General features: G+C 36.6%; 1 pseudogene; it reads right to left on the bottom strand.

The window, feature by feature from the left end:
• Positions 1-864: 864 nt before the first annotated feature.
• LOC107157812 overlaps positions 865-9,741 on the bottom strand; it is a 10,830-nt pseudogene continuing 1,953 nt past the window's right edge.

The raw sequence follows: 9,741 nt of genomic DNA, 5'->3' as shown, positions 1-9,741 counted from the left end.
ATATCAGTGAGAACAAAATGAAAGAGACAAAGAATTGAGATACAAAACTTTTAAAAAACCTCTGATAAAAAGATTACCACTAGAATGTACAAGGCTGAGAAGAGACAGACGAATCTTAAGTACATAATATCAATGGCAGGGGAGCAAATCTGAACTCTTCAAAAGGTAAGATGGAGATCCACAGGTATCCCAAATGAAGATATGTATCAGCAAGCATTATGATGAATTTTAACACTTATATGAACCACAAATTTTGATATATATTTTTTTATCATAAGATGTAAGATCATAATATGTATATAATAAAATGAAAGAATGGGTCTGATGAAATTTATGTATTTAGTATAATACTTGAATAATGCTTTAGGAAAATAATTCAAAATTTTGTTTTCAGTACTTGACTGCCCTCCCTTTTCCTTTTAAGCCATATGTCTTGATATAAGTACTTCATTATACAAAACTATTTATTAATGAACACTCTGAACTCATGGTAATTAATTTTTAATGACAAGTCTGAAATACATAATGTACAACAAATCCGTTTATTATGTAGTAGTCGTATCCAGTTTCACAGGAATAATTGCAATTTAATGCTACTGAAGAAGAGCTACTGCTTTTCATCTTTCCTCCAACTTCTCTTCCTGTGCCAGTCACATAGTGATGGTTAAATAGAATGTAAACCTTAACCATTAATGGGAAAGAAAACTCAGGATGTCAAATTTAGAATTTTTCCACATTCAAGATTAACTGTTTCCTGATTTGACTTTAAAAAAAAAATGTAATAAGTTATATGCCGCAGTCTGGCTGGGCACAAATCACGAGCCACTTGAAGATTCAAGCAGGAATGAACTTTATTTTTAGAACTCACTCGGCTGGCTGCCCTGGGGAACTCTCCAGGAACTCTCCATGGGCTCCACTGGAACTTCGGGAACCGGGAACCTCGGGAGCAATCAACCGGAACTCAACCAGCGAATTCCACCCACGCCAACTCTCTAGGAACTCCGCGAGAGCCGAACCAGAACTCAACCAACCCACCTGAACTCTCTAGGAACTGGCAAGAGCTCAAAAATAGCGGGCACCCGAGGCAGCAGGAATCGCTCCTTCTGACAATATGCCAGGCACCATCTTGACCTGGCCCTGGCTCTCAACAGGTATACCGTGTAATAAAATAAGTAGGCATTATTAATAGTTTTCTCTATTAGCTAAGAATCCCACAAGAAAGGCACATTGACTCGATGCCACAATATTTTAAAAGTACTATAGCATCAAACTTGTTTTTTTTTGTGGAAAAAAAAAAATAAAAACCACTAATGCAAAATCAATTTCACCAAAGCAATTTCATTTCCCTGCATACTGCCCTGATTAGATGAAAGCACTTTATTTGAGTGATTGGGAACTGAACACTGGTACTATAACTTGAGCCTCGCTGAAAGAAGGTGGTGGAATCTGTTGTTTTGATAGTTTCTGCATGCTGACAGCTATCTTGACTTCAGCTTCAAAACTGTCACAAGTGTGTCTTCGACCTCACTTATTTTCCTGGGCTTCAGTTCCCCGTACTAATTTCCTGTTTAGATGCTGTTGTATCATAATCTTAAAATCAATGTATCTGAGAATAATTTTATTATTTTCTATTCAGATCAGATATTCTCACAATCTCGAAGTTAACAATAAACTTCATATCGTGGCATTTTACTCTTATTTTACTAAGTTAGTAGTTAGTTCTTGTTTTTTTTTTTTTTTTTTTTTTTTTTTTTTTTTTTGTTTGTTTAAATTGGGGCCAGGGATTGAACCAAGGGACCCTTAGCCACTGAACTATATCCCTAGCCCCTTGTTTTAATTTTTATTTTGAGACAATTTTTTGCCAAGTTGCCTAAGGCCTTACTAACTTGTAGGGGCTGGCTTTGAATTTGTGATCCTCCTGCCTTAGCTTCCCTAGCCATTAGGTTGTTTCATTCTTTTTCTCAACCCCTTCCTCATGTAGTCTACATCCCTCTTTCAATAATGTCTCTTGATTAACTTAAGCCAAAAGCACATTTGATACTTTGTGCTATAGAGATTGGTTGATGAATAGACAGGTGACAAGAGATGCTAGCGAATATTTTTTTAAGAGGTTTCTCAGAAAAGCAGCTTCAATATCCTGCAGTGGAGATAGTCTCTTTCTCTTGGAAATTAGGGGGAACAAAGACATAATCCTTCTAAAGTTGCTACTGCTTTCTTATAACTGAAAAGAATGTAAATTTAGGTTTAAGCAGAAAGCACAGGAGAAATGAAGAGAAACTAGATTCTGAGTGACATTGTTGAACCACTGGATCATGACTGACCAGAAACTTATTCTTTTTCGGATTTTACATTTGTTAGTAAAAGCGTTGCCTGTGTCATTTGAGCTAGTTTAAGTCATGCATTTTGTTTCTTGCAACCTAAACATTCCTAAAAAGTATGTCTTTCAGTTTGTGGTTTTCCTTTTATGGGGATCATACCATTCATTGGTTTATTAGGTGGTTTATTCCAATCTATGTTATAATGGCATATGTTTCTTACTTTCTATCAGGCCAGAAGTTTGGAACTTTCAAAGCTGTACACCAAGTGTGTTTATACATCCGTTCCACGCTGGAGGTGACCTTGCTTATCTGTCATTCCTTTATACAAGCAGATTTCATTTTATTGCACTTTGCTTTACTGCATTTTTTGAGATATTGTATTTTATTTTACAGATGAAGGTTTACAGCAGTCCTGCATCAAGAAGTTGATTATCACCGCTTTCCGAACAGCTGGGATGATGATTAGCCTTTTTACCAATAATTTTTAAATTAGAGTGCATGTACTGGTTTTCAGACATAATGCTATTACTCACATAACAGGCTCATAACTTTTATGTGCACTGTGAAACAAAATTTCAATGTGTACTGGGAAACCAAAGAATTGTGTGTGCTAATTTATTGCATTATATGCTTCATTGTAGTGGTCTGGAGCAATCCACAATAGCTCTGAAGTATGCCTATATATTAAATTAATACTAGTCTGAATTGAGACTGAAAGTTTAAATAAGTCATTCTTGGAAAGGTAAAGAAATAAAAGCATTCCAGGGAAAAGGCATAGCTTGTGAAAAGTCATAGAATTATGAATAGTACATCCTATTTGCTTTTTTTAATGAGTTTTTAAAAATGTTTATGTTATTTATTTATATGTGGTGCTGAGGATGGAACCCAGGGCCTAACACGGGATAGGCGAGTGTTCTCCCACTGCGCCACAACCCCAGCTCCACACATGCCATTTCCAAGAAACTTCTGGCTGTTCCCTAAGGTGAGTGCAGAAGACACACATTTTCACAATCAACACCTGAGAACCAAACGGAGTGACCTGTTGCCAAATTTATTGTTGTCTTTCTCAAGGTTTGTTTAAAACCAATCAACAAAATTAACAACCATAAAACAAACCTTTGCTGTGATCCCAACTTCTCTTTTATTCTTCTCTTCATGCTGAGTTGGTGTCCAAATTTTATCATTTATTACTTTGTAATATCTAGCTCTTTAAATTGTGTTGATTTCTATTCCCACCAGTACGTTTCCCTAAACAGGGAGACTACTAACTCTTAAGTAAACTGCATTGAATCCTATTCTGTCTTCAGTTCTGATCCATATTCAAAGAATATAATTGGCTTCATTAAGTATTATAAAAAATATTTTGGCAATTAGAGAGATTATTGTTGATGTTTAAGGATCACAATGAAAATTCATCTACAAGGTCTTGAATGTGAAGTTAATTGTTAAGCAGAAGAGGGTTTAAGTGCCTACGCATTTTTTAAAATTTATTTTTTAGTTGTAGTTGGATGTAATACCTTTATTTTATTTATTTTTAGGTGGTGCTGAGGATCAAACCCAGGGCCTCTTATGTGCTAGGCGAGCACTCTACAGCTGAGCCACAACCCCTGCACCCTAAGTGACTACTTTTTTTAAAAAAGTAGGAAATTTAATTCTTTCTTGTAAAATAGGAAACTCAAGAAATGGTAAGCTACAGAAATATCCAATTGTGTGCTTTCTGTTGGTTTGTTTCACTTTGGAAAGCTATTTTGCCAAAAGTATATGTTCTGAGAAATACAGAATTCTGAACCCATAATTAAGCTATTGTCTTTCAGTGGGAAACCAGGCCCTCTGTACTCCAAGCCACCTTGCTTTGCTGAGACAGGGATTTTGCACTTTATTTTTGCCATCTGCATTCTCTTTTTAGGTTCCAATATTGGGAGCACTAAAAGGAAAATGGAAGCGTGTAGGAGACAGTGCGGCTATCCCCCTTTGAGCTTCCTACTTGTCTGCCTGTCCTTCACGTGAGCATCATCTGTCCTTGCTTCTTCATTCCAGTCAGCAGCAACTAAAGGCAATTCAGTTTTTTCATTTTCTGTGAGTTATTTTCACAGTGTATACTCAGAAACACCGAAATCAGTCAACTAGTCCTCTAGTTTTACTAGAGGGCTCTAGTAAAGCCATTACTAGGCACTCGGGATCTCTCTTCAGTTTTAATAATTATTACAACTTAATTTCTAATTTTAATAATTATTAAAACTTAATTTTTAACTCTGTGATAGCTCTGAGTTCTGTTTTGCACTGTCAGTTACCTAGCTAATAACTTTTTACTTAGTTAACAATTATTTTTAATTCTCTTTGTTCAAATAATTAGTACATAGAATTCAAGTAATGAAGCAGAACCACGAGGGTCCTATATATCTATATACATACATTTTTATGTATATATTATTTATATAAAACATATATATATACATATACATACACACATACTTGTACATAGGCATTTACATATAGTTGTTCCTTGGTATCTGCATGGGATTGGCTCCAGTCCCCCACCCCCAATGAATACCAAAATTTATGGATGCACAAGTCTCTAATATAAAATATTGTATATATTTGCATATTACCTATATACATCCTCATACATACTCTAAAAGACATCTGTGTAAGTAGTTGTAACACTGTATTTGGGGAGGAATAATGACAAGAGAAATGTCAATATGTGTTTAGTAAAGACACATTTTTTAAAACTATTTTTTATCTGTGGTTGTTTGAATCCTCAGATGCAGAATACACAGACATGGAGAACCAATTGTGTATATGAATTGGCTTAGAGTATTGTGGATGCTGGGTCGTCACTTCTGAATACAATAGCCCATCGGGAAGGGTAGGCTGCAACTTTTTGCAGGCATGCAAGCTGTTGTCCCCAGGTGAGATTTCTTCGTTAGGGTAGGCACTTCTGCTCTTAAAGTCTTTAAGTTACTGAATCAGGTCCACCCCATTCATCTAGAATAATATCCTAAACTTAAAGTCAGTTGATCATGGATTTTAGTCAGACCTACAAATTACCTCCTAGATTGATGTTCGATGCTGTAACTGGTTGCTGGGAGCCATTAGCCAAGTAGGTATGACAATTTCCTTGCCAGCGTACCCCATGTTGCTGACATTTTGCAGTGACATTGAATGTAGTTGACCTTGCTCAAGGACCAGGGCGGATTAGGGTGTTCCCGGTTTAACATAATCGGGTTTAGGGCGTTCCCAGTTTAGGGCGTTCCCAGTTTAGGTTCCAGGTTTAAGGTTTAAGATTATTCCTGCTGGGAATAGGGCGTATCCTGCTGCCTGAGTTCCCCTTGAGTTCTCACGGGATTCAGACAGTATATTTTGGGAGACAGAAGCCCAGTGGAGGGGAATTTGGGAGAGAACGTGAATTTGGGAGAGAACGTGGATTTGGGCAGAGAACGTGGATTTCCCCAGAACGTGATTGTAGACGGCTGGTGTGAGTTCGGGAATAAAGAGTTGCTGTTTGAATTTACAAGCTGTGTGGTGGCTCCTGATTGTGTGCCCAGCCAGACTGCGGCATTTGTGCCCAACCAGACTGCGGCATTTGGTGGCCCGTACGGGGAACGTCTAAAGCTTGGAGGTAAGTGAAATTGCTTGCCCCTGAGGAAGAGCGAAAGAATGGGTGACCAATTCAAAAAACAATGTGTTATTGTTTTGATTTATCTTGTTTTTGTTTCAAGCTGCCTATCCCTAGAAATTTCTCAGGCAAACTGGAAAAAATGGTTGACTAAAGGTTTGAAGTTTGTCAGCCCTGAGGAAGAGAAAATTGATACAACGATTTTTTATTCCGTTTTTGTTTCATTCAGTTTCGGTTTTGTTTTATGTTATCTTATTGGGTTGCGTTATCTTTATAGTAGATTAGAAATTAGTAAAAAACAAACCGAAAAGATGTTAAGTAAATTGTTAGAGGTTCAGACCATGGAGAAAGACATTTTAGATCAAGCAAAAGAGAAGGTCTCTCGAGCTAGTCAGACAGAGGAAGAAAATTTAAAGGAAAAGGGGTTGTTAGGAAAAAGGCCACAACAGGAGGCTGTTACTAACTCCGTTTTATCACAAGAGGGCGTAATTCAACCAACAGCCCCACCGATGGAGACAGCTGAGTGGCCCTCAAACCCCGTAGTTGATAAATGGGATCCTGAGACAGGACCTCAAAGATTAGCATGCCCTGTACTTGAACAGGCAGGAGGGCAGCGAATTCACCGTGCTTTAGATTTTAAAACAGTGAAGCAGTTAAAGGAGGCTGTAACAACCTATGGCCCCCAAGCTCCCTTCACGGTAAGCATGGTCGAGTCCATTACTAACTTGGACATGACGCCAGCAGATTGGGCTAGTATGTGTAAATCTGTACTAAATGGAGGACAATATTTGTTATGGAAGGTTGCCAATGAGGAATTTTGCACGGAGACAGCTAGGCGAAATGCAGCAGCCGGTTACCCTCAAAGAAATCTAGATATGTTGTTAGGAAAAGGACCTTATGAGGGTCAACGGCAACAAATTGAATATGATCCTGCTATATATGCACAAATTGCTGCAGACGCAGTTAGGGCATGGAAGACTTTACAAGGACATGGAGATTTACAAGGTCAGCTATCTAAGGTAATACAGAGAGCTAATGAACCTTACGCTGACTTTGTAGATAGGCTAATTCAAACGGCTGCCAAAATTTTTGGGGATACAGAACAAGCAATGCCGCAGTCTGGTTGGGCACAAATGCCGCAGTCTGGCTGGGCACACAATCAGGAGCAGAAAGGGGTCCACTGAGTCCCTGTGTTAGTCACCTTCCTGTTACCATAGTAAAATATCTGAGATAATTAACTTATAAAGAGAAAAGGTACATGACAATGGTGGGGAGCTTATGGGGGAGGAAATTGCTCAAATCATGAGTTGGAAAACAGAAAGGGCTAGCCAAGGTCCTGCAATTCCCTTTTTGGGAATTCTTCCAATGAAGGTCCTCTTATAGACATTGTACGAGTCTCCGTCTCCCAAAATTCCTCAGCCTCCCTATGGGACCACTTTGAGAACCAAGTCTTTAATGCATAGGCCTTTGGGGAACATTTGACATTCAAGCTATAATAGTCACCCAAAGCACCAACATTCCTTGAATTTACTCTGATTGGTCCAATGCAATGTAGTACACATGCCAATGAATGTGTCTGGTTGGATAGTTCTGGAGAAGATTTTCTTCTCTGGAGCCAGAACAGAGTCATCTTTATATTGACTGAGAGTGGGGAAGATATAGAATCTTGAAAAGAATAATTGAGGTATAAGAAGAAAAGTGAGTGGATACTAAGCAAATAATTAATTAGTTCATAGAGTGAGCATGAATGAGAAATGAACATTTATGAGCCAACATATCCTTACTGTTCCTTGGGGATACAATAGTGATTGTAAAAGGTTGTTATGATGATTAAATGGTAAGTATAGAAAGGTTTTCAGCATAGTGCCTGGCAGGTCATACTTCTTCAGTGTGTGGTAGCTATTATTAGTACACTATTAGTGCAATTATGTTAGTCACCACAAGTCCCCTTGTGCCTAAAGAATTTCATATTCTACTTTAGGCATTCAGTAACACAGTAAGATGTGAGGGAATAAACTAAGGCTGAACCAACATCCTATGGACATGGGCCTGGGATGTCAAAGCTCCCAGGAGCAAGTGCTTAAAGTTATAACAGAAGGCAATTCTGTCAATTTTAAAAATCCATTTGTAATTAGTATTTCATCATGAGATCAAGAAGTATGTTTTAGGTTGACCACATGGAGGTTTGGGGGGGAAATTAGTAGAGTAATTTGGAAATATTGCATTTTGGGTATCTCTTTCCAACTTCTCGGAATGCCTGTTAAATTGCTGACTAAATGGTAAAAAACTACATGATGTACAGAATTTTTCTCTGATGATCATGAGGGTGAGTATGAGATGATGATGAGTACCATCTGTGGCCCTTAGTAGAGAAAAATACATTTATCATATCACACCGCCATGTGTTAGGTGATAGTAAAACAAATTCCCATCATATGTTATATCTTATTGAGTTTCTAGGTGTCATTTAATTATTTCCTGATTCAATGTAAATATATTCAAATTAAACAGTGCAAATTGCCTTTACAGTTAAACTTTAGTCTTCTTTCCTGAAAATAACCTAAACAATTACAATTTTTAATATTCAATTTTTCATGTTACCGTAGACTCACACAAAAGAAAAGAGAAAATTAAACAAGAATTCTAGCTTTATCTTTATTATTTTTTCTTTGAAACTGAAAAATATGCATTTCATCCTGAAAGTAATTTTGTATTTATAATTTTCTGGTTAATAAAAATGCTTCCTAAAAATGGTTGTGTATTTTTTTTTCACTTTGGGAAAAATGTATTTTCTCCTCAGAACATATGTTCCTTTGTTGTCACAGGATAATTTCATTGCATTAATTTTGAGAAGAAAAAAAAATATCAGCTACTCATACATACCCATTTGCTCAATGTTCTGAATAGTTTAGGGAAGACCTGGAGGGGTCAAAAATGTATGATTTTCCCATTAGTAATGGCTCCTGGCTCAATGGCCCCTTTCTTGCCAACTTGATTATGTGTGCTTCATTGAAAAATAGGAGATAATGTTTTCAATGATTTTATCTATTATGAAAATGAACAGATAAATCAACATTTATTAAAACTGTGATGGGTGAACAGTTTTTTTTTTTTAGATCTGAAAATAAATTTACCTAAGCCTAACACCTGCTTCTCTCCTGTTAGGAGAAGTCCTAAGTGTGCAATGCTCCAATGCATTTGTTGAGAGACTAAGCATAATGTCATCACCTTGTAAATATACCAAGGGTCAGTGTAATGTGGGCTTGATAAAAGCAGAGCTGAGAGTCAAAGTAGCATTTTATTTTAGACTGTATTTAATTTTAAAACTGCATAAAATTGAAGAAAAATGTCTTAGGCTGCAGGAAATTCATTGTAATATTACTGGTAGATGAAACAACTAGAAATATCCTACTTATCATGAATATGACAGAATTATTAAATATTATTAAGCTGTCCTAACATTTGTTTAATAACTCCAACTACAAATTGCCATCTGAACTAGTCTTGTTTTACTTAACAAGTAGCAGCATGCACGTTATAAAAAGGAAATTTAAGAAATAACACAATTGTAAATAAATATTAATGTTAGTAACACACAAAACTGTGAAATGGAATCACATTCATATTAAGAATGAATTAGCTCTCTACATACATTGCAATTCTTTTTTTTGTTTGTTTAAGTATAAAACATTTCTTACAATTTAATATCTAATACATACACAAGATACAAAGAACAATAAAAAATTACATGATTAGGTCACAGACACAACTAATACAAGCCTTTGTGTTCTTTTTTTTTTTTTT

Source organism: Marmota marmota, unplaced genomic scaffold (assembly GCF_001458135.2).
Source record: "Marmota marmota marmota unplaced genomic scaffold, marMar, whole genome shotgun sequence".
In the NCBI taxonomy this organism is placed as follows: Eukaryota; Metazoa; Chordata; class Mammalia; order Rodentia; family Sciuridae; genus Marmota; species Marmota marmota.
This window is presented reverse-complemented; position numbering and strand designations above follow the sequence as displayed.